The 19,247-nt window shown below is 44.8% G+C and overlaps 1 long non-coding RNA gene across 6 annotated transcripts in view; it reads right to left on the minus strand.

Annotated features, from left to right (window-relative positions):
• The window catches only part of LOC309335711, a 102,501-nt gene that overhangs the window by 9,286 nt on the left and 73,968 nt on the right, over positions 1-19,247 (minus strand). For 2 of the 6 annotated variants that reach the window (XR_014153644.1, XR_014153646.1), the window contains exons 5-6: positions 6,289-6,375; positions 663-1,047 (exon numbers count right to left, since the gene is read on the minus strand). This is a non-coding gene — a long non-coding RNA (uncharacterized lncRNA). Of the gene's footprint in view, positions 1-662; positions 1,048-6,288; positions 6,376-9,257; positions 9,625-19,247 lie in introns of those variants that run through there. The other 4 variants (XR_014153643.1, XR_014153642.1, XR_014153645.1 and 1 more) reach the window with 4 other exon arrangements.

Consider the following 19,247-nt stretch of genomic DNA (forward strand, 5'->3'; position numbering starts at 1 on the left):
GGACTTTGCTAACCCACCCAGTCATGCAAGTCCTTACCTTGTGCTGATAATTGCATTAGGGATTGTAGTACTAATTTGTTCATACTAAGCAGGTAGGGATGGGGGGAAATTTGTTCACTGTACATTGCTCATTGCAAACCAACCTAATTCCCACATCTCAGGCAAATATGCAAACTTAAAATGCAGCTTTCACTTGAAATTCAATAAAATACTAATAATTAGCGATCTCTAACAGAACTCTCAGCACCATCAACTGAATTACAACCCCCAAGATTTGTTGGGAGAAGCCGTGGCCATCACCTGGCCTAAAACCTACACAATGGTACCTCGGGTTAAGAACTTAATTCGTTCTGGAGGTCCGTTCTTAACCTGAAACTGTTCTTAACCTGATGTGCCACTTTAGCTAATGGGGCCTCCTGCTGCTGCTGTGCCACCACACAATTTCTGTTCTCATCCTGAAGCAAAGTTCTTAACCCAAGGTACTATTTCTGGGTTAGCGGAGTCTGTAACCTGAAGCGTCTGTAACCCAAGGTACCACTGTATATTTTTAATGCAAAATAATGCTGATATCATGGCTACGTAGCCACACAATTTCTCATGGAAGTTTGCAGTGCAATAGGCTTCTTGCATAATGCTGAATGGCTTGTGGATGTGCACAACACCTCATTCCCTTGTTTGCCTTCCGGTATGCTTCAGGCTGCCAATTTCTGACCGGCAACTATTCTGCGAGAAGGAACAATCAAACAGCACCAGATTCTCCTACCACGAGATTCATCAGATAAAACCCTGCAAAACAAAAGAGTGCTTTTGAAGCTGTGGTATCCATTCAGCAGAGCTGCATCTTCCCTGTTCCAGAATACAACTGCTGAAATTCCATGGGCAGGGATGCTCTGAAATAAAAGATGTTCTCTTGATAAAAAGGATTTTTGGCAGGCATACTGTCCAGACGCTCACCTCTTTCCTCTTGCAGTAGACAGCCAGCACCCCACACCCTACAGCAGGCTGTTGGAATATTGCAGAGGCACTAACACAGCTGGAGAAGATGACCTGCCAAATAAGAAGCAGAGAGGGTTTTTTTCTTTAAAAAAAAGAAAAGAATAGGAAGCCCTTCGCTGGAAATTTGGCAGCTAAAGACAAGTTAAAATGACATTGCCTGATGAATTTATCATTCCTGCCTCCTTGTTGCTTGGACCCCCAAACAACCCGAACCTATAGCAGTCTTTCTTACAAACTGCCATAATATTACCTCTGATTAGATTTCCCATTCGGGATGAGCATTCATCCTCCTTCTCCTCCCATCACTAGGAACCCATATGGCAGGCTTCCTCAACCTTGGCCTTCCAGATGTTTTGAGACTACAATTCCCATCACCCCTGACTACTGGTCCTGCTAGCTAGGGATCATGGGAGTTGTAGGCCAAAGACATCTGGAGGGCCGAGGTTGAGAAAGCCTGCCACATGGCTTCTCTGTTGTTTAGCTTTGGTTGAAAACATGGCTGTTTAGGAAGGCCTGCATGGCTCTGTTGGGTAGAGCGTGGTGCTGATAACGCCAGGGTTGCAGGTTCAATCCCCGTATGGGACAGCTGCATATTCCTGCATTGCAGGAGGTTAGATTGGATGACTCCTAGGGTCCCTTTCAATTCTACAAACCTATGATTCTAAGTTGGTGATTTGGTCTGAAGCAGTAGCGGACTACATGGTGGAGTGGCAGCACTAAGACACTAAGGCAATGGGTCTTGCTTCTAGGAGTCCTCTGTTTGCCCATTGATTTGCATGCTGAGAACACCCCCCCCCCAAGTGTCAGTCATGGAGCTTCTGTGTAGGGATGTAAGGTAAGGTTACCAGATGTCCCAGTTTCCCGGGGACAGTCCCCAGATTTACAAATCAGTCCCCACACAAAATCCATTGAAGTTGAAAAGTGTCCCCGGATTCATTGAAAAAAATCTGGTAACCTTAATGTACGAACATTTCAAAGATCATGCCAACATCCATTTGCACATTAATCTGATGTTTTCTGTTCTGCTGAAATTGGTTTCTTTTGCACAAGTCTTCCTTTTCATCCTCTACTTGTATGGAAATGCATGTTTTAAGGAAATGTATCTTGTGGCGCACAAAATATCATCAACATATATTTAAGAATCAGTTACTTTCCCTTGGTGTTCCTTGCATGCAGCAAAAGCAACAAAGAGCTTTGAAGCACCTTAACGGTCCATTACAAAGCTCCGCATGCTTGCAATTCTAGCCATGTCTACTCAGAAGTAAGCCCCATGAAAGTCAATGAGGTGAGCGGAGTCAGAATCGCAGCCTAACTGGTTAGCTTGATTTCACAGTCCATCACCTGTCATCTTGTCTCCTTTCCCTCGCCCAGGCATCTGGGAGGGACGGTTTAGCACCCTCTTGACATTTTGCTCTTTATGTATGAATTAATCCTTCAGTCAGTAATAACGCTCTTTAACCATAATGTAAGTCCTTTCTTTATTGCAACATTTTATTTCATGCATACAAATGTTACTCAGAAAATGGTGATGTGTGGGTGTTTCTGCTGAAACATAAACTCTCTAGGTAAGGTAAAGGGACCCCTGACCATTAGGTCCAGTCGTAACCGACTCTGGGGTTGTGGCGCTCATCTTGCTTTATTGGCCGAGGGAGCCGGCGTACAGCTTCCGGGTCATGTGGCCAGCATGACTAAGCCACTTATGGCGAACCAGAGCAGCGTACGGAAACGCCGTTTACCTTCCCGCTGGAGTGGTACCTATTTATCTACTTGCACTTTGACGTGCTTTCGAACTTCTAGGTTGGCAGGAGCAGGGACCGAGCAACGGGAGCTCACCTCATTGTGGGGATTAGAACCACCGACCTTCTGATCAGCAAGTCCTGGGCTCTGAGGTTTAACCCACAGTGCCACGCACGTCCCAAAACTCTCTAGGTAATATGTTTCAAATGCTGGGACTTGGCTAGTAGGGCAATACTTCAAAATGAAGATTTAGGGGACGGGTGCCAATCCATATTTTCCTCTTCACTTTGACTGCTAAAGTCCACAGATAACAAAAGTGATCACTTCTTTCCATGGGAAAAGACAGAGCCGGCCCACCCATGGTGTGGGGTGAAGGACCCGCCTCAGGCGGCAGAAGTGTAAGAGGCAATGCTCCACCCATCCCACCAATTTTGCCACCTGTCAAAGGAAGGTGTTGTAGCTCACCCCATTGCGACTTGTCTTCCCCACCCCTGGGCAGAGAAGCAGAGAGAGCAGCAATAGTTTGAGGAATGCCCTGGCTCCCACTGAGTTTGGTAAGAGCCAGGGCACCCGGAGTGGCAGTTCAAGTGGGACACAGCACGGTGGGCCAGGAGGTGGTAATTCCTGTTTCACTTCAGGTGGTGAGAAGGGATGGGCTGCCATTTGGAAAAGGAAAACAATCAACACTGCATTCCACTTGATTTTATAGTTCACAGTAAAAAGTGGACTGCCCAAGATTAAGTCCCATTGAATTCAGTGCCGCTGACTTCTGAGTAACCATGGTTAGGATTGACAGCCCTGGTGCATTTAGGCTGCCTCAGGCATCTGTGAGGACAGCAGCAATTCGACATCAATGGATATGTAAATGCAAAGCAATTTACATATGTATTTAGATATAAAGTGTGCAATGCATCTTTAAAATAACAACTTTTGTTATGGAGGACTAAAGCAAAAAAGCACAAGGCTGTGCTGTGTTGGGGATTGAATGGGCAGATGGGAGGAAATTCATTTAATAGTCTGTTTTCAGTGCGTTTCTCTGACATCTGATTCTGGGAAGCGTTCTAGGGGATATAGATTCATCCCACAGGGAGCACCTGCAAAGTCTGGTGGGACCTGCTTTTGGTCCACATGATCTCAGAATGTAGTGTAGAAGCACATCCAGCACTCCTTGATGGCTGGGGCATTGTAGCAGGTGGCGGCGGCTGCTGTGGCGGCTGAAATGTATTTCAGAGAAGCTTGTTTGCCACCAACTATCTTCCCATGGAGGGACCCAGGATATACACTTCAGAGGAACCCCAGGCTTCTCCAGAATGCAATTACTCTGACACAAAGGGGTTCTAGAATGTCCTGAAGTTTTACACTATTAAATCCAATTAAATATGCTGGCGCAATGGAAGCTTAGCAGTATTGGGCTGCGGGGCATTTACATTTGCCAAAGCCAAGTATTTAAGCAGCACATGACTAATAACTTATTAGCACATTCTCCCAGAACAGCATGCTAATTATCCCTCTTGGAAAATCAATGGAAGAATGAGGCACATTGTGTTTAAAACTAGAATAGGACAGTCCTCTCCACTTGCAACATGAAACGGAGCATTTGTGCTGTATGTTTGCTTATTTAAAAGCAAACTTCTGTAACGGCACAATTTTGCTCAACATTCATTTACTTTACCACATGGAAATCTGTTCTTGGTACAATGGTTCTACATGCGTTCATTGCTTGGGGCAATAAACCTAGGCAAGCCAAGAACCAGGAAACACGATTGTCTTCTGTCACATCTGTTTGAACAATAAACACCCTCATGTACTGAGGTGTTATCTGGGATATAGGCCTTTGACGACTGGTGCAGAAGTGTTTCCTAAATGCCTGGTTCCAGGGCCATACAGAGGGGGGAAAGCTTCCTAGTGTGTACGTAGTGATGAAACACAAAGGTGAAGCCACCATCTGGGTAACTAATCAACAAGTTTCAGAACTTTTATATTGGGGTGTACAGGAATATTGAATTCCGAGCTGAAATGGGGTGCCTTGGAGAAATCTGGGGCTTGTCAGAGGAAAAGTGGGATCCTTATGAGCCAACACAAGTTGAAGTGGGGGACCCTCAAGCACTTGGAGTTCAACCCTCGTGGTCCCTCCCAACTCTACAATTCTGTGTATAGGATTGCACTGTCAAATGAGTTCTGGGCTTTGAAGGGAAAACAAGTTAGCCTCTTGGGAGAGGAAAATGCCAGAAAACGTGATGTGTATGTACTCTTAATAATAATAAACTGATAAACTTTCATTTATATCTCGCCCTCCCTGGCTGTGGATCCAGTTGGAATCATTAGATTTATTCCAACAGAAAAATCTTTCACTCCGGTCAATATCTATTTGACACTATAAAGCCTTTGGGTGCTACTCACTGCCTAAAAACTACTTGGGATGCAGGTGGCGCTGTGGGTTAAACCTCAGAGCCTAGGACTTGCTGATCAGAAGGTTGGGGGTTCAAATCCCCGTGACGGGGTGAGTTCCCATTGCTTGGTCCCTGCTCCTGCCAACCTAGCAGTTCGAAAACACGTCAAAGTGCAAGTAGATAAATAGGTACCGCTCCGGCAGGAAGATAAACAGTGTTTACGTGCGCTGCTCTGGTTCGGCAGAAGCGGCTTAGTCATGCTGGCCACATGACCCAGAAGCTGAACACTGGCTCCCTCGGCCAATAAAGCGAGATGAGTGCCGCAACCCCAGAGTCGGCCACGGCTGGACCTTATGGTCAGGGGTCCCTTTACCTTTACACTGCCTAAAAAAGTCAAGTTGCATTTACCGGAAACCAAAATTTAAAACAAGCCATTGAAAGGAGAGATTCTTTTTGCAGACGCCCAAGAATTGCAGCTCTACTTTCAGTTCTGCAAACTATGCGTTCCCCCCGTACTTCCTGACAAAACAATAAGCCATTAACCTCTAGTGCATTTGACACTTAACTAAGGCACCGCACCTCAAGAAATCTTTTGAATCTGTGAAAGGGAGAGATGCATGCTTCCAAATGCAAGACTGGACTGAGCAGAAGAACACTGCTGTTGGAAGCAGCTTCTTGGAGTGCAGCCACTGCAAATTTGGAGAAGTCTGGTAGTCTGTGTTTGGCTCAGTAGGCCAGAAGTAGTGAAGGCTGCTCAGAAGCATCTGTTTGTGCTTCACCTGGAAGGCATAATAACTCTAAGTGCCATTCATTATAAGCAGCATCTTGAAGTTTTGGCAGAGCTGGTCTTGTATATATTCTAAGTAGACATGAAGGTTTAGAGCTCAGCTCACTCATCCCACACTAGCGCAGGGGCACAAATGGAGTCCCCAGGAAAGAAGGGGCCAAAGGCGCATTCAGCTATAATACTGCACGTTATTTTTCTTTCCAAATTGCAGGTTCTGCATCTTAATGCCTTTTAAGACAACATCACCTGCTGTTTTTGCTTCCTGACTTTCGTGTTTTGCTTTGCCGCTGTAGTTTTTAATTCCCATGGTCTTTCCCTATACACCTATCATCTTAGTTTAAAAATGCAATCTGGTTCGCATGCGACACAAATTCTTACAGCAAGCCTGTAAAGTCTGTGGGGAAGCAAAGCACCATCTATGCCAGGCCGGCCAGTTCCCTCCGTAATTGAATCTTCAAGCCCTGCCTGACAAAGGAAAAAGACAAGAGAAAAATGAGACACTGGTTCAGGTGCACACACAGCAGCTTAGTTAAAAATGAATCCTCTCTGGGGAACGGTTGGTGGCTGAGCTTTTCCCCAGCCCTGATATCTGCTGCATTTCATGGCCCTGCTAGAAAACGGAGCCACAGAAAACTCCTTCCCTTCAACCATGAACTTTGCTGAGCTTAGTTTGAATATGATCTCCTGCCCTGATCAGGGTCAGATTTAGATGAAGAGAGGCCCCAGGCTACTCCACTTGTGAGGCCCCTCCCCATCCCCCACCCTCACAACTAGAATAAAATGGAAGAGTGTTATAAACAAAATTGAGCGAAGCCAAGGATGATGACGGGTATTTAAAATTCTGCAATTCACAATTTCTCCTCTAAAGGACATAAGATGGTTAAATACCATGGTGATTTTCAAAAATGCATAAAACTTTTGCAGTAGCTGAACTTTCGCCGAAGAATTGATGCTTTTGAATTATGGTGATGGAGGAGACTCTTGAGAGTCCCATGGACTGCAAGAAGATCAAACCTCTCCATTCTTAAGGAAATCAACCCTCAGTGCTCACTGGAAGGACAGATCCTGAAGCTGAGGCTCCAATACTTTGGCCACCTCATGAGAAGAGAAGACTCCCTGGAAAAGACCCTGATGTTGGGAAAGATGGAGGGCACAAGGAGAAGGGGACGACAGAGGACGAGATGGTTGGATAGTGTCTTCGAAGCTACAAACATGAGTCTGACCAAACTGTGGGAGGCAGTGAAAGACAGAAGAGCCTGGCGTGCTCTGGCCCATGGGGTCACGAAGAGTCGGACACGACTAAACGACTAAACAACAACAGCTGAACTTTGTAAACATTTTGTGGAATGAGCATTATTTTTTTGGAAAATGAAGTTGTAATGTTATTCTTAAAATAAGGCCTGGGTAGACCGGTCTTCCTGTTATATACCTGCTGGGATTGACAAAGCATATGACCCTCACCTGAATCTCTCTCCTGACAGGTGATTTGGTTTACAGCCAGTGTGGAAATAAAGGAGAAGATTGCCCACCAGATACTAGGCACTCTATTATTCAAATTAGGCCCCAGTGTTTTTCTTACAATCCCCTTCTCAATGAATTAATCAATTTTAATCTAGCATGTAAATTCTCAAAACTTTCTTATTTGTTAATTCGAGCAACTACTGCTCTCATTTCATTACAAACAGTATTTCTACCTGGAACACACTTGAGCAAACCTGCTCCTCTTCCTTTCACAGATATTTTGTTTCCATTTGCAACTGTAGCTGCCTCTGATGAGTTATCATTTAACTCTTTGGGGGGAATTAGCATCAGACATCATATGCATGTCTGGCATTCAAATCAGGAGGAAGATGGGGGAGAGTGGCCCAGAGGAAGGCAAAAGGACAGGACCTGAGGGCCTTGGATACATGGTTGATGGCTGACTGGCAAGGAAAGGGCCTAGCAAATGCATTGCTGGGCTAGACAAGCTTGCTGTGAATGACAGTGTTCCCTCCTAGCAGAAGACTCACAGATTGGAAGGAAACCATAGTGGTTAGGAGGAAGATGCTAATCTTAGGAAGGAGCAAGTGGGGCAGGAGTGAGATAATGATCTGAGGCTGCAGGACTCTGTACTATAACAATGGGCTGTAAATAATGGGTGGTACCCAACACACCACTACATGAGCATTCCATCAGTGCGAGGATTTCTGCTTGTGCAATGGAATGTTCTTCCCCTTCTCCTCCCCAAATCCACTGAGAAACATTGCGCTCGAAATTCTGTATGGTGATGTAAAAGCTCCACCTGCTGTGTTTGAACTGTGACGACTCATTCTCAACTGTAAGTTGCCACTTCCTACTGCCATCGTCAAGCAATAAACATGCATGTTTGAACCAGGCCTTTAGAATACCCACCCAGAACCCTAATGGACATTCAGTGGAGTGTCCAAGCTCTGTGCAGAATACTGTCATTTGAATAAGACCTGCTCATTCCAGGTCTTAAAATAAATGGAGCAGGAGGCCTCTTTCAATACCGAAAGGGGAGCTGCTTCATATGCACATTGGACCAATACACCCAAACCAAATTGCTGGGTAAGGGCAATTCACTCTTAAACGTATAGATCCTAGTGGGGAGGGGAATACTGTAGCTAAAATAATATGCTAAATTGTAACCATGTGCCTGTCTAGCCATAGTCAATAAAGCACTTTACCATGTTTAACACATCAACTTATGTTTAACATCACTTCAACATCAGACAAGGGAGTAATCCCATACATTTCAATGGGGCTAGTCATATGTTTCTAATTACGTGATTAAGATCTTGCTGAGAGGGGCTACAATAAGTGCCTTGCCGCATGAAGATCTGAACAGCAAGTACCTATTTAAAAATCGGTGTGCAAAACTCCCTTAATGAAATGCTAAGAGGGAAAAACCACTTCTGTAGGTATCCTTTTGCGGATCTATTGTTAAATTCACAAAAAATAGCATCGCATTTCCATTAGATAAAAAAAGCTGCAAATCCATATGACTACATCATAGAACTTTGTTAACCTCTTTATTTTAATAGACGGCACTACAGTATTTGATTTATATATTATTTTTGCAAGGAGAAATGTTTTCTATATGTTTAGAAAGTGCCATATTTTTATTTGAAGGCACAGAGTACATAAGAGGAAAACTTTCTTTGAACCATCTGTCGGAAATTGTGTGCAAATAACTCTGCAAAGCTTTGAAATCTTGCAGACTCGCATTCGGCGACCAGGGCCTTGCATTCTTTTTGACCAATATGGAAGCAACACCCCTTTACTTATTTTCACAGGGATATATCCTAATCCAGATGTTAACAAAAGAGAAGCCCACAGTAACTCACAAGTCTCTTATACTTAGCTCTTTTCAATATTTTCATCTCCTTCTTGTTGATTCATAGCCAACTCCCACAACCAAATGGGGAAACTAATCTTCCCTCACCCTCAAGTCCAGGCTAAGCTTTTCCCATTGATATAGGTTCCTTTCAGACAACCTGTTTTGTGGACATTCATTCTGGTTTGTTTGTACTGTGAGGTTATATGACATCAGCTGCTCATTGAGCATTCATTCAAATTTGTTTCTGGGAGGTGTTACAACATCACACTAAGCAACTGTGACTCTACAGTTCCCGGTGCATTTTTCCATCACAAGCCCTCCTTTTTTGAGTTTTCAGTTTTCAAAAATTTACAGATACACACCTTACAACCACATACTTCCAACACAAATGCACATTAGACTTCCCTCCTCCCCTTTTTTGTGGTTTCTTATCTTATTTAAATTTTTAACACTGCATTTTCCACTTTACTCCATTTTTTAAATTATTCTACAATTAATCTTAATATTACTTTTAACTGCTTGATTTAAGTTAGCCCTACTAATGCACTTACTTGCATCCCATGATTTTTCAAATATTCAACAAATGTCCCCCGCTCTTTAATAAATATTGTGGTTTCTTACCACACCCGTTAATTTTGCCATTTTGGCGTAATCCATAAATTTTAATCAGCCATTCTTCCTTGGCTGGAACAGCATTCTCTTTCCACCTCTGGGCAAATACCATTCTGGCTGCGGTTGTAGCATACTGTACATAATATTTTTTTAAGGTCCTTCGGAATTTCAGAATTAACTATCCCTAAAGAGAAGTTCTGTTCTGGGGTTTTTTTACGCAAGAGCTCAGATCCACTTTAAACGAACGACTTGAATGTGCCACTATGCAATAGAATCCCACCTGCAAAATAGTGACAGGCTGGGTGTTGTCATCGACCCCAGCCAACGCGGCTAAACGTCAAGGATTATGAGAGCTGGAGTTCAACATCACCTAGCGGGTGGGGAGGCACAATTTCTCTATCCCCAAAAGAATCCCAGGAGAGAATTTGAAGTTTGGAGAGAAATCTCCATTAGGGATCACTAGCCTCCTTACAGAATTATGGTTTCCTGCATTGACCGGGGGACAGGATACACACACCATTAAACCATTTGAAGTATGCAGTGTATATTTTGTACAGTGGTACCCCTGGTTAAGAACTTTATTCGTTCTGGAGGGCCGTTCTTAACCTGAAAGTATTCTTAACCTGAGGTACCACTTTAGCTAATGGGGCCTCCCGCTGCTGCCGTGCTGCCACCATATGATTTCTGTTCTTATCCTGAGGTAAAGTTCTTAACTCGAGGTACTACTTCCGGGTTAGCTGAGTCTGTAACCCAAAGTGTTTGTAACCTGAGGTGTTTGTAACCCGAGGTACCACTGTATATGGAAGACTTCAGTTTGCTATGCAAGAGAGTTCCCTTTGTAATTTTAATGTGCATTAGCAGCAGGAGGACGAGTATAAAGCACACCTGGATAAGCAGGAGTGTTCTTTATAAAGAACCTGGGGCTCATGATTTATTTCTTTATTTATTGCATGAGTCTTGACTGCTTCCAATTGGTACTCGCCACCACATCCTATTGAGTGCTCTGCTTATGTAGGCAGGGATCTACTCAGACCCCCTAACAGCCACCTGTTCCTATATTTTTACCCCAGCCTGTTATGCTGCAGGATGTCTATGTTGCTAAATTATAGCGAGTCCACTCATGGCGGCAGCGGCGGTGGAGTCAGCCACCCGCACCCTTTGAGAAAACCTTCTACAGAGTTAACATAATGTTCAGTCAAGTGGATTAAGATGCATGAGAAATTCTGAAAAGTAAGGTTTTTAATTGTTGGGTTTTAATGAGGTTGTGCTATTATTAATTAGTAATGTAAGACAGCTTCCTATGCCCGTATGCTCATCCAGTCAAACCATTGTGTCCATCTAGCTCAGTATTGTCGACACTGACTGGCAGCAACTCTCCAGGGGTTCAGAAAGGGCTCTCCCCCAGCCCTATCTGGAGATGCTGGGGACTAAACCTGGGACCTTTTGTGTGCATAGCAGATGCTCTGCCAACTAAGGTATTAAAAACGTGATTTTTTTTTAAAAAAAAAGTTTTGAAAAATACATTGAATTTTGCATAGCTCGCCATCGCCATCTAGTGTCACATTTGTATATTACACCTTACAACACATTTAGAACATTTTATTTGCAGCTGTGAAGCTGAGTCACAACTTATCCCTGCTACTACTAACTACTGCCATTTTAACAGCAACAACAATGCCTTTAATGTACATGTTGCTAACCCTGCTCTGAATGTCAAAGCTTTGCTGAATCAGAACTTGGACCTTTCCACAAAACGAATCCCAACCCTGTGTTTTAGGATAGTGGTTCCCAATTAGCCTAGTACTACGGACCCCCTATATTCCAAAAGTCAAACCATGGACCCACTACTTTTGAAAATTTTCGATATGTCTATGGTAGTTTTTGTTATGTGAATGCTGCCATAGACCCCCTGGGGTCCACAGACCACCAATTGGGAACCACATACAAAAGTGCTTCTTTACTTTTCCCAGCTCTGCAGTGTGCTTTCCATGTTTACCCAGGCACCATCATCTCAGCAATCAGACTTCATTTTCCACACTGGCCTAGTCAATTCTTGATGCAGAATGAGTTTCTGTTAATGCATCTTCTGGGAAATCTTGATAATTAATGGTCTTTTGAAACAAAATATCATTAAAAATAATACCGAGCATGTTAACATCAGTTCACAGGTTGCAGCTAAGATAACCAAATTAGAAGAATGATGGGGAGCTGATGGGAAACCGGCTCCCAGTTTTGGCAGCTGAAATAAACAGTTATTTAAGGGTGGGGGAACTGCACCCCCTCCAGATGTTTTTAGCCAATGGTCAGGAATGATAGGAACTGAAGTCCAACAACGTCGGGAGGGCCACAGATTCACTATTCCCTGAGCGAAATAGACTTTATTCTTGCTGTAACTGTGTTTTCATGCTGTCCTACTGCTACCACCCAGGAAGCAGAGGCAGACTTGGGTAAACTTTCATAATATGGCACTCTGTGCAAGGCCAAAACTGAGCAACACCAAATGGATTTTCTCAATTTTGCATCTCCCCCCCTCCCCCAGCTTGGCACCCTATGCGGAGGAACCACCCGCACCACCCTAAATCCCACACTGAATGAAGCCCTTTGCATGGGCTTCTGCTAGTATGACTCATTCATTGAATAGTGCCCTTTGATCCTAGAAGATGGGGGTGGGATGGAGATCTTGATCTATCTATCTATCTATCTATCTATCTATCTATCTATCTATCATCTATCATCTATCATCTATCATCTATCATCTATCATCTATCATCTATCATCTATCTATCTATCTATCTATCTATCTATCTATCTATCATCTATATCTATCTATCTATCTATCTATCTATCTATCTATCTATCTATCTATCTATCATCTATCTATCTATCATCTATCTATCTCTATCTATCTATCTATCTATCTCTCTCTCTCTCTCTCTCTCTCTCTCTCTCTCTATCTATCTATCATCTATCTATCTATCTATCTATCTATCTATCTATCTATCTATCTATCTATATCTATCTATCTATATCTATCATCCATCTATATCTATCTATCTATCTATCATCTATCTATCTATCTATCTATCTATCTATCTATCTATCTATCTATCTCTATATCTATCTATCTATCATCTATCTATTTATCTGTCTATCTATGGCTGTTCCCTAAATGGCTGGACAGAGGAGATCATGCAGGAAACCTGCAGCAGAATTGAGAACTGAACCCAGGTGTTATCTGAGCTCCATATCTTAGCAACAAGGCACCTGTTTGTGCCAAGATGTTTGAGGGCAGCCAGCAAAGCAGACCCTTTGGGGACTAACCCTAGCAATTGGCCCCATGGGCCCAAGTGCAAAGCTACTAACATCAGCTTGATGTATTGGCAAAGGTCACTCCAGAGCAAAGTGTTGCCATATTGCACCCCTTTATGTCAAGGTGCTTATTGTTTTAAGCTTCTTCTGGCATGGAAAAGCACTTTCCATTTGTCTGGCAAGACTGGCCGGCTCCAGGTTTGATTCTGTCTGTGCCCACCGCAATTGAAAGCTGCTGTCCTTTCTTTGTTTTTTAGCTGGGCAGCATGTGAGTGTTGCTCCCGAGGCAGGTGGAAGTAGCACGATGCCCCTTCCACTCTCTCACAATGGCTGCCAGCTACCCTTGGATTTCGGTTATGGGACCAAGGGTTCACTTCTTCCCAGTAGCCAAAGATCAGCCACACCTCCATCTCAGGTGCGTATGGAAGCAGTAGTAACTCCTGGGTCAGAAGAAAGGTTTGTCCCCTGTGGGGATTTGATTCAGTCCATGGGGAAGTAGGAGTTCCTGCTTAACAGCTCTTTGTATCACCTTTCGGAAGAGGCAGGGAAGAATGGTTCAGATGCGGCAGAGGAAAAAGAAATTGTGTTTGTGTGTGTATGTTTTTATGAAAAGAGCTCTACTGAAATTCTTAGTTGATAGCAACCCTGTTGTTGTTGTTGTTGTTCAGTCGTTTAGTCGTGTCCGACTCTTCGTGACCCCATGGACCAGAGCACGCCAGGCACTCCTGTCTTCCACTGCCTCCCACAGTTTGGTCAAACTCATGCTGGTAGCTTCGAGAACACTGTCCAACCATCTTGTCCTCTGTCGTTCCCTTCTCCTTGTGCCCTCCATCTTTCCCAACATCAGGGTCTTTTCCAGGGAGTCGAGTCTTCTCATGAGGTGGCCAAAGTATTGGAGCCTCAGCTTCGGGATCTGTCCTTCCAGTGAGCACTCAGGGCTGATTTCCTTCAGAATGGATCGGTTTGATCTTCTTGCAGTCCATGGGACTCTCAAGAGTCTCCTCCTTCACCATAATTCATCAATTCTTCGGTGATCAGCCTTCTTTATGGTCCAGCTCTCACTTCCATACATCACGACTGGGGAAACCATGTCTTTAACTATATGGACCTTTGTCGGCAAGGTGATGTCTCTGCTTTTTAAGATAGCAGCCATAGGCACAGGAAATCCCTCTCCCTCTAGGTTGGCACATTGGAAAGAACTGCTTTCCTTTTTGTGGCATTTACTGAGGTTTCAGCAAGCAGGTTTGCTCGTCTAGGTTTGCATTGCAGCTCATTCTGCAGACTGGGCTTCATTTCGTTCCCTTGGTGTCTCTCTCTCTCTCCCCTCCCCCGCTCTCTCCCCCACATTTGCCCCAAGGCTAAGATTTAAATCTCGTTATGTCAGCTGTGTTTCAGGCATTGGCCCTCTTTCGGCATGACTCTCTCTGGCCTAATTTAGATTTAAGACCATTTCTGTACCAGAGAAAGTGTTGGTCTAAGTTTTTTGGGGTAGGGTGGGAGGGTAGGGGGAGAATCCAGACTCATTCAAGCTTTGTTTATATTCATCTCCCCACGGCCAGCCAGACACCTGCACAAGCCATAGCACAAAGCTTTACACAGGGAAACAGTTGTCCAAGTTCCAAGAGCACTCTCAAATGTCCACAGCAACCATTAAGTGTGGTCTCTTGCTTTTCATTCCCTGTATTTAATTTACTTCTCCAGATCAGGTAAGTCACATAGAGAGCCAAACTGGGAGGTGCCCAAGTACCCTGGAAATTGGAATATGCAAGGACACACACACACACACACACACACACAGTACCAGTTGGTTGTTTCACTGACGTAAAGCCACTGCCAGGTGGCCATTAACTCAACGTCTCAATAATAACCAGATGGCTGAGAATTTGTACACCTCTTCTTCAAATATCTAGTTCTCTGGTCATTACTGTGTCTGAAAGCTACAACTAGAGATCCAATTGCGACATGAACCATCAGCAACATTTTCCAAGAGCAGCCATGGACATGGCACATGCAGCCACAGTCATCTCTGCCTTGTCCTAGGCGACACTGCAGGGCAGAAAATCCAGGTTTGCCACCAAGGTTTGCATAATGAGCAAAAATGGCAGCCTGTCAACAATATGAAACACAGGTAAGCAGGTGTGGAGTGAGGGTTGTTTTTTTTTTTTTGTCATCACAGTCATATTTTACATTTATAGGTCTATGCTGAAAGACGGGGTGTTGTGTGTAGCAGCTTGTGGTGTAATACAACCTCAACCAAGATGCACAGCCAGTCACGATTCCCTAGCTACATTTCTCACGTGTTTGCAAACGTTCACACTTCACGCTTGTATTCATAAATACAAATACAAGTAACGTATGAACTGAAGTGGTCTTCCAAGTGTACAGTAGAGCTGACAGTCTGTAGCATGGGTAGGCAAACTAAGGCCGGGGGCCAGATTCGGCTCAATCGCCTTCTCAATCCGGCCCGTGGACGGTCTGGGAATCAGCGTGTTTTTACATGAGTAGAATGTGTCATTTTATTTAAAATGCATATCTGGGTTATTTGTGGGGTCTGCCTGGTGTTTTTACATGAGTAGAATGTGTCATTTTATTTAAAATGCATCTCTGGGTTATTTGTGGGGCATAGGAATTTGTTCATTTTTTTCCTTCAAAATATAGTCCGGCCCCCCACAAGGTATGAGGGACAGTGGACCAGGCCCCTGCTGAAAAAGTTTGCTGACCCCTGGTCTGTAGTGTCAAAGACAGGTGTGGGGTGTGTGAGAGAGAGAGATGGTGTGAAGATGCATAAGGCATCATATGGCAGCAAACTGGGAGTGCCACTGTATATACATAACAAGAGTCTGCATCTACTTTTGACTCCCTTAATATAACAGCATGCTTCTGAGCATGCATTTGTCTCAAACATACTTTGCATTTGTAGTTGCATATTTCAAAAACCTTAGTTATATATCTAAAACATCATGTGTGCAACTCTGACTGGTTGCACTAGGGAAACAGGAGAACCACAGAAGGTGAGACCATGGCCATCCAAGGATGGATTTGCCTGGTTAGGTTCAGATAGTAAGCTCTGGGTACCAGTAGTTGTGGTGGTACAGCATTCCCCTGGGCCATGGGCCAATGGGAAGGAGGGGCTTCTGCAGGGCTAGGCACTGAGGCAGGATGGAGATTACAAAGGGGAAGTAAAGATTTCCATCCTTTTTGTGAGATGAGTAAAAAACCCAGAAAGCATTGCTTTATGCTTTTAAGAAATGCAGTCAAGGAGAACCCGATTACTGAACCTTGATCTGAATTGTCACTCCCAAGTTACCCTTTTACAGAAATAGAGCACCGCAGAAATATGCAAATGAGGAATGGTTCATTTAAATTTAATGCTAATGAGAAGATTTCCTTCTCTTTCCAGCAGAGAGCAGCTGTTCTCATTTCAAGCTGGCAAAGTGTCTCTAAATCACCTCCACAGCACTGAGGTGGACAGTGATGTCACTGTTTATAGGTTATTAGTTATTATTTTATGGACATATCTGGCACCTGCCTTTTAAAGAGATGTTCAGATGGCTCCTGGCCTTCTGCCACTGAACCTGTCCCAGTAATCCTGTCTCTCACTAGCATCCTTCCAAGTGTCAAAACACCACTCCCTCCATACAGCAGATAACTTTTAAGAAGACTTTAGGTTCTTTGTTTCCCTGCAGCTTGCTGCTGCTTTATGATCTATGGGAACAAGGACATCGCTTCTCTGTTCAGCCCTGCTGGTCAAACATAATGGAATCTGGAGGCAGGGGGGGACCCAGTGTGGGCATGTTCTTGTGTGGGGGTGGGGAGCAAGAAAGGTGAGGAGGAGGAGGAGGAGGAGAGCGGGAGAAGCGTGAAGCATATAGGGAAAGGAGAGCAGAAGGTGGGTGATGCAAGGATAACAACAAAGGGAAGACTGCTTTGTAAGTTAACAGCCAGTGCTAGCCCAGAACATTTTGCTTCCTGAAGCAGAGTCCAAATGGCGCCTCTGTACAACAAGGAGAGAGATACGGGAACAACATTTTTAAAAGTTTTGCTGCGCTGTTCAGACACCAAGCCCTGCCCTCAGCTATCCTCCCGCAGCAGCCCCTTCCCCGTGAAGCAGGTTGTTTCACCCTAAGGTATGACAGCTGGTTCCAGGTGTTGCAGGTGGATGACTAAGTGATGGAAACTTGAGATGGGATGGGTTCCTGGAAGAGGGGGCAGAGGAAACGAAAGCCACCTGCAGTTGCTCCCCCCAGGGATGACTGGACAAAACAAAGCCACTTCCGCCCTATGGAGGTGGAGTTGCGGGCGTCATGGCGCCGACATGTGCGCAGCGGCTGGAACCAGCCGCTGCACTATTGGGGGGATTCCCGGCTGCGTCATCCCCTGGCCAGCCAATCAGCTGGCTCAGGGGGCATGGCCTGCCCTATTTAAGGCAGGACGTGGCCGGGGATCTCCCTCTTTGCCACCTGCCAGCTGTTCCTACTTTTCCCACCCTCCCGCCCTCTCAGGTTTTTGTTCTTTGACCTTGCTATGGACCTTGGTTGGTCACCGTTGAGGGGCCTGGCAGGGATTTTTCCACTTGGCAAATTGGCACCAGGCACTTGGTTTTCGCCTACCTCGTAGCTAATCGTCACAACTTTCTGGGTATTGGTGGTTAGGCATTGGTATTGTTCTGTAGATGGAAGAGGGGAGATAGCACCATCACCTGCCCCACATATTGAAGGGTAGTCCGATAAAGGATTCCGGGGGACGTGGCCCTGTCCGATGCCTGGGGAGGTGAGGGCCTAAGGCACGCCCCCGAGCGGTGACCCCAGGGGAGTTCCTAGTTGATGTGCATCAGCAGGACTCCCCCAACTGGTGGTTAACCCTTCCTGGACTTCAAGCGGACGGGCTGAAGTCGGATATGGTCTGTTAGGACCAATGCCTAAGCCAATACAGCTCATCACCTGTAACCAATAAAGTTGTGGCCTTATTTAGCCCATTAACCTTAATAATTGTGTCATGTGTCATTATTTCCATTGGTGGGGGCGGGAGCTCAACACACAAGCTGCTGTTGTAGACAAGGTGCAGGCCTTCCTCCAGAACCTGGCCACTGGCTGCATTGTCTGGCTTGAGGGAAGAACTTTCTGGTAGAAGGGGAAGTCAATCTAAGCTGAGCTGGTAGGTGATAGTTGGGGGAGCATCAGGGTTGGGGTCGCGGCATGTTGGGGGAAGGGGTGTATAAGTCTTTCTTCCCCCACTGTGTTCCCAACAACCCCTCCTCACAACCCCCCTACTATTAACCCTCAGAAGATTTGTAGTTTAGCTCTCTGTGTCTTTTGCACAAGAGAATTGTGTCCATATATGTCAGCATTACCTTTTGGCTGCACATTAGCCATTAGCCATAAGGTGTTCATAGTCCCCGTCCCAGAAAGCCTCCAAAAGGCTTTGCTTTTTCCTTATGCTTTGGCAATATTTGCACAGTCAAAAGCCAAAGCCACGTCAAACTGAAAAGAGAAAGGGGCTGTGACTCCATCACAGGGAGGGAGAAATGTGCCACAAATTAAAAAGCAAACTCACTCAGTCTCGCATTCTGTCAGGGTTGTAGATGAGGAACGGCATTGTATTACATTTGTGATCAGTTCATGCCTTTCTCTGTTAGATGATTAACATGCCTAAAGTCCATTTTTTTTCCAGGAGCTGAAGCAGTGAGATACCTGCTTGCCAGCGCAGATTTTGCACTAATTCAGCATCACTTAGGTGAATTGCAGAAGTACCCTGTGCCTTCCAAAATATGAATCATCATTACATGAATGAATTCCCTGGGAAATAGAACAACTTCTGCTTCAGTTTTGCTAATAAGCAGCACACGCCTTCTGTTGCAGAGCCACGGCTTCTTAAGGCTTGGTGCAACAGAGATTAAAGAAGGTGGTGCATAAGAACTGCTGAACACACTCATAAAAACCCAGGAAAGGGCAGATGACCATAGCACTCAATTATTGTGGTAACCTTCAGTGCTTGCAATGGAGTAGCACTCCAAATCAGGAAGCCCAAGAAATGGAAGCATTTCCCCGCTCCCCATCAGTTCTGTAGGCTTTGCAAA

This window comes from Podarcis erhardii, assembly GCF_964252035.2.
Source record: "Podarcis erhardii genome assembly, chromosome: 2".
In the NCBI taxonomy this organism is placed as follows: domain Eukaryota; kingdom Metazoa; phylum Chordata; class Lepidosauria; order Squamata; family Lacertidae; genus Podarcis; species Podarcis erhardii.